Source organism: Capsicum annuum, chromosome 8 (assembly GCF_002878395.1).
Source record: "Capsicum annuum cultivar UCD-10X-F1 chromosome 8, UCD10Xv1.1, whole genome shotgun sequence".
Taxonomy (NCBI): Eukaryota; Viridiplantae; Streptophyta; class Magnoliopsida; order Solanales; family Solanaceae; genus Capsicum; species Capsicum annuum.
Window position 1 is genome coordinate 122,283,113 of NC_061118.1, and position 6,987 is coordinate 122,290,099.

The following is a 6,987-nucleotide window of genomic DNA, read 5'->3' on the forward strand; positions in this document are numbered from 1 at the left end:
AAGTTAATGGAATAGTAATGGAATTATGAGCTTGCAAGCTAAATAGTATGATGATTTTTGTGTTGTGACTTAATGTATGATTCCTTGGTTAATAAATAGGTTATGTTAAAGTTTTTTTAATTGATCTTAATGGGGGTTAAGAAGCTAAGCCTTGAAGGTGTGGGTCTCGAATGACTTTATTGGAAACTCATGTTTTCCGATGTGAGGATTTGTCTTATTGACTATGTGCATAATTCACACTATTGAGAGATTTGTATCTAGGATTTACGTGCGGTCGGGTTATTTTTGGGTCTTCCTTGATACCTCTAATTCGTGCGGCTAACACATGCTTGGGCCCTTTCAGCAGGGGGAGTTAAGCCTAAATAGCTAGTGGGTGCTTAATTATGATGGTTAACCTACATAGTCTAGGATAATGTTTTACTATCATGCTAAACCTTGTTTCCTACCCCAGCATCTATTATATATGTGTAAGCATATATGTGAATATGTACAGTGAGTTTGAAATTGAACTTTTGACTGACATTATTTTACCCTTATCCTGAGTTACATGCTAGCGCTCACCCCACTAACCATCTCCGAATATTATATCCCCACATGATGCAGGATCCAAAGGCGCTTTTACTTTTCCTACGCGGTGATACGTGATCTCAGAGTCAGTAGTTGCGGTGAAGTGGTAAGCTTTCATTCACTAGAAGAATTGATCATTCCATCAGTTTTTCCTTCCATAAATTAGAATTGAAAACTTCACATTTACATAGTCATTGTCATTTTCAAGGTCGGGGGCATGTCCCAACATAGTTTGTTTTCTGGTATAGAGGCCTTGTAGATATTACTGTGGATTGGGTATTGATGTTGACACTCTTTGATGTCTTTGAACTTATTATTTTCTATCTTGTTATATGCGTAGAATTTCGCCATTGTCAAGTACGTTGTGTTCTATTTGGCTAGGCAACGGGGGTGGTCTCCAGTTTTTTGTGGACTTGAGATACCCATCACGGTCAGGCCTTGGTTTGGGTCATGAAAATGAGTTCCTTGGTAGTTCCTTTCCTCATTATACTGAGAATAAAACTATGTTGTATCCTGAATTTTAGTATCACTGCATGACTATAATCGAAATCCCTCACTATATTTTGTTATCCATGATTCTCAGTCTTGAGATATAGAATTTCTTATTTTATTCAATTTATGGTAATTTTCATAGTTGTTGCATTGTTTAGATATGGATGGTTATGAACATCCGATGACCTAGGATTTCATGTATATATTTATGAATATTAAATAATTTAGTTTTCAAGATTGAATGCTTTCAGCTAAAGTACTTATTTTAGTCTTCAGAATATTGATATTATTGAGAATTCCAATTTTCAATTTTTATTCAGTTGGGAGTAGTAGTTAGCACCAAGCGGGTGCAGGGATGAAGGCTCACCAGTTAGTTAGGCTGAGACCTTTCGTAGAAGTCCCTAAGTCCTACAAATACAGTGCCACCATAGGTTCTTAAGGGTCACCCATCAGACCAGGCTTGATATCTTAGTCCTTATGGACATCAGTTTAGTGGATCCACATTAGTCAATGTTTGTACCCTTTTCAAGGTACATGTTACCCTTCTAACTGGACTTATAGGTTGTACCATGGTTATCTCAGAATGGGATATGTTGTTTAATGGTAACTCCCAAGTCCACAATTCTGATTCAGATTGTTGCATGACCTCGTGCTATTATATTCAGCATATCATGCAGCACGTATTTATTACTTAGTCTTGTATCAATTTATCATGTTACACACATCATGTTCAACCTATATCAGTTATTTTCCTATATCACACACTAAGTGTATTCGAAGTATTGATAGCATACTTTATTTGTGCTATATTTTCTTATAATATAGGTTTTGATGTTCAGCATCCCACCCAAGCTAGTATGATCCAACATCACACCAGCAGCAGTATTTTTGTGAGTCCTTATCATTTGAAGACCAATTATCATTATTTCTCTTTACTATTAGTTTAGTTTTAGATAGTTGGAGTCATTTAGTCATTTTCCTAACATCTCGTCCTAGGATTTCAGACAAATAGTAGAGGTTTAGTTTTATGTTATGTTTACCGATTCATTTTATTTTAAAGATTGATATTTGGTTTTGATTATTCATATATCATTCAGACTTTAACTTCCGTACAGTGTTATTCAGTTTATACAATATTAATAGTGTCATTCCATCCCATGGATTAGCTTAGGGTAACTTGTGCCTTGAAGCACCATTCACAACTAGGAGGTAGTCTCGGGTCATGACATGCCTACTGTAAGTCAAATAAAACTTAGGATTTTGAATGGTTTTAGATTGTAGAGTATATGTATTACATTCACTTTGTATATTACCCTGCATCTCAACACATGTATCTTAAAACATTTAAACGACTTAGGACCTCACATGCAACCATACATGTGGTTCATATATACATATGTCACATTTGCACCTATCCGTTCAATTGCATGTTAACTCAAAATTTTCAACCTTGGTATTTTAACTTCTCTTTATTAACAATTTTTTGTACACCTAGTATACGCTGGCATATCAAATTTAATGTATATCCATATATGATTTATCATTGGATGGATTAAGCTACACAAAATTTTACAATTCAAATGAAGTACAAATTTTCAGTGTTACATCTAGTTAGCATTATTGAAATCAAACAAATACTTCTCATCTTTGGTGTATCTATGAGAGAGATATTCTTCTCTAGAATAAAAAACCACATCGATGAATATCACAATCTTCCTCTCCTTGTGGCTATATATTTATAGGCAAAAAATTCTAGTTGTAGTTTTTGTATTGGAAGAGAGGGCAAGAGATCTATTAATGGACACCTAGATAACTGTCAAGGCCTAGGTCCTTCTTGTACTGACACTGGCTTTACACGGTATGTTCCAATTCACTCTATACGAATGTTTGTGCATGTATTTGCTTAGCTCTTAAGCATTGGAAATCCATTTGTTTCTCACTTGTTTGACCTTTGTTTCATATGTGGAGTCTCTTTCTACAGCAAGCTCCTACTAGCAATGAGTGCCTCTTTTTTTCTCAATCTTGCACGGCTACTCGCAACGCAAGCCTTTATACGAGCTAGCTTGCTTGAACCATTTTATCTTTTTCTTTCTTGTCCCTTTTTATCTTTCAATGCTTGTATGAATTATTCAAGTACCCTAAGATCTCATTAACCTCATATATATCCAAACTTGCTTTTACAAATTAAGCCTAGGATTAACTTAATTCTAAAGTACAAAATTATGGGACCTTATATCTTGTGACACACAATGTCACTTCCCCAATGATGTTTTTGATAAAATCACTCGAGATTAGATGTGAACCTCTAAGAAACTGACTACAATGAGAAGAGAACTGAAAACGGTAATGGACTAGTTGTATTAAATAATGTTCAGCATCTTATAATATGTCATAGCTGAGTATTTATACACAGTTACAACTTGTTCAAGAAGCTTCTAATCCTCCTGACAAATTAGCCAACTTATTTTATTGAGACGAACCTTAATGTAAAAATAAGTACTCTTAGTAACCAACTCAACGAAATAGTAAAACTACTAATGGAACAGTGAAGCAACTAATTACAGCCTGTGTATTACTAACTTCTTAACCTTATACATTTCATCATTCTCCCTCAAGTTGAAGGGTGTAAGATATTTAACACACCAAGCTTTCTTAACAATGATAATGTTGACCTTGACTGAGACCCTTAGTGAGAATATCAGTCACCTAATATTGAGTAGGAAAATACACAATTTTCACCAATCCTGTTTTTATTTTGTCCCTGAAAAAATGGCAATCAATATGTATATGTTTTGTTTTTTCATGAATGATAGGATTAGATTCTAGTTGAATAGAAGACTTGCTATCTCTCATAATGTTAATAGGTTTGATAATAGGAACATTTAATTCAGCAAACCATCCTTCCAACCATGTAACCTTTGCAAATGCTAAAGCCATACTCCTACACTCTACTTCAGCTGAACTTCTTGACACTGTATGTTGTTTCTTATATTTATAGGACACCAAGGATCCTCTATAATGTACGACATATCCAGTGACTAATCGCTTTGTGTTAGGACACGTAGCCCAGTCTGAGTCACACCAACAGATTAATTCAACAGTAGTCTTAGTCTTAACACATATACCTTGACCTATAGTACCCCTTAAATATCTGACAACTCTATTATTAGCTTTCATATGAGACTTCTTTTATTGTTGTATGAATTGACTTAATGTCTGAACAACATAATTAATATCAGGCCTAGTGATAGTAGAATACATGAGCTTGACAACTAGTCTTTAATAGGATGTAGCATCCCTAAGATTGATATCTACAGTTGCACAATAATTCTATCAAACTCTACTGAGGTTAGCTTTACATTTAATTCTAATGGTGTAACAACAGGTTTTGCACCAGCAAGTCCTATCTCAGATATAAGCTCCAAAATGTACTTTCTTTGATTCATTATATCCGTTTTTGTAGACCTTAGTAATTTAATGACTTGGAAGAATTTAAGCTCTCCTAAATCCTTAGGCTTGAACTATTGGTTTAAGATCTCTTTGACTTCATTTATCATGGTTGTATTGTCCATAGGGATGATTAAATAATCCACATATACTAGTATGAAAACTATTTATATTTCCTTCTTTAAGGAAAAAAGAAAGTAATCATAGATGGTTTGGTTAAAACCTGCCTTGATTAATGTAGTGAACTTTATATTCCATTGCCTTGAAGTTTGTTTGAGTCTATATAGTGATTTGATCAATCTGCATAGTTTTTGTGGTCCTTCCTTCTTGAAACCTCCTGGCATTTCCATGGATACTTATTCATCTAGTTCCCTTTGTAGGAATGCATTATACACATCCATTTGATATATACACTATCCTTTTGTGACTTCCAAAGAAATCACACACCTTACAGTAACCATCTTTGCAACTCGAGAGAAAGTATCATAGTAATCCAAACCTTCTTGTCAACTATATCCCTTGGCTACTAGTCTTTCTTTGAACCTATCAAAATCTCTATTTTCCTTCTATTAAACTTTTTACTCCCATTTAGAGCCAATACCATGTTTATCTTGAGGCAAATCAAAAACTTCCCAAGTGCAATTGTTTTCTAGTGCCTTGATCTCCAACTTCATAGCTTCAATCCACCTCTTATCCTCAGTGGCTTTTCTATAGAATTGAGGTTCAATAAATGTAGACAAGAATTATATATATTTATTGTATCTAGGAGTAACATTTTTGTAAGATAAGTAGCTGACAAAAGGGTATCTTGCCTATTTTCTCTTCCCTGGTGTTGCATAATCATTCATCTACATAGATTTTGTGATCAACCTAGGTGTTCTTCTTAGCACAACATGCATAGGTGGCACAATATTATCAGTAGATAGATCATGCATCATCTTAGGTAATGTATCACTTATAGAGTCTGAAGGAAATACATTTGTAGGTAAGATATCAGAAGAAGCATCATGAACTACACCTGGTATATTAGATTATGAGTAAGGTTCTCCTACAAAAGAGTCGGCATCTGTATGATCATCAACACCTGATTATTCATGTAGGAAATCTGTAATGGATTCAATTTTGATTCAAGTTGCAAAAGAAAATGCATGGTCCTGGAATACAGCATCTCTAGTCACAAATAACTTGTTAGTGTTCAAATCCATAAGCAAATAGCCTTTTTGAGTTGGGAATATCCCATCAAGACTGTTGATTTGGCTCTTTCTATGAGCTTGACACCCCTTGGTAATTCAGATAAAAATCATAGACAACCAATAACCTTCAAATGTGTCACGGATAGAGGCTTAGAAAACAACATCTCATAAGGACTTTTACCTTCAATATTAGAAGAGGGTAGTCTATTGATTATGTAGACTGCAGCCTTAATATTCAAATCCCAAAATCTAATTGGAATTTGTGATTGAAACTTGATGGCTTTAGCTACATTTAGAATTTATATGTGTTTTCTCTCAACAATACTATTTTGTTGAGGTGTATAGGGACAGCTACTCTGATGTATGATACCTAGAGACCTAAATAAGTCACTACATTGTGAGTTAAAAAAATTTGTGCCATTATTAGACCTTATAGTTTTAATATGTACACCAAACTGTGTATGTATCATGCATACAAAGGTCTTGAGAGCCACAATTATTTCTGACTCTAATTGCAACAAATGAATCCAATTAAATATACTATGAACATCAACCATTGTTACGAAGAAACATTTCTTATATATGTATTTATTTTATAGGGTCCCCAATGATCCATATGTACAACATCAGAACACTAAGAAACTCTAGTGATACTTGTAGAAAAAGTTATCCTAAATTTCTTAGCTAAGGGACACTTATGAAAATTATTCAAACCTTCTACATGATTAGGTTGTTTAGATAAGGGATATATATTACAATTATTCAAACCTTTCACATCCTTATCATTCTTTAAGATGTCCAGCAACTTTAAAACTTGAGCTGATGCATCACCAAGTCTTCTGTACCAGAGACTACAATCATCCATAGCTGCTTCTGCTGCACACTTGTGAACTTAAACCTGGGATAACTTTTGCTCCTTACACTTTACTTTGAGAACAAACAATCTACCATTTTGCTTAACAATACCCTTCACCCTGTCATTGTGAAGGTCTAAAAAGACACAAAAGTTAGGGTAAAAAAAGACAAAAGATGAAAGCTGCCAAGTCATTTTGGACACTGACAATAGGTTAAGTTTAAAATTAGGAACGAATAGTACATCTCTCATAATTCTATCTCTAAACATTGGTGTTTCTACAGTGTGAGGTATATTCATCTTATCCCTAGTAGGAAATGTAACTTATCCTCTTCTGAACCATTTACTTTGTAATATTTTGATAGAATATCCTTACTTGCTGGAACATGATGTGTTGTACCAGAATTCACTATCTATTTTTATGACATCTTATAA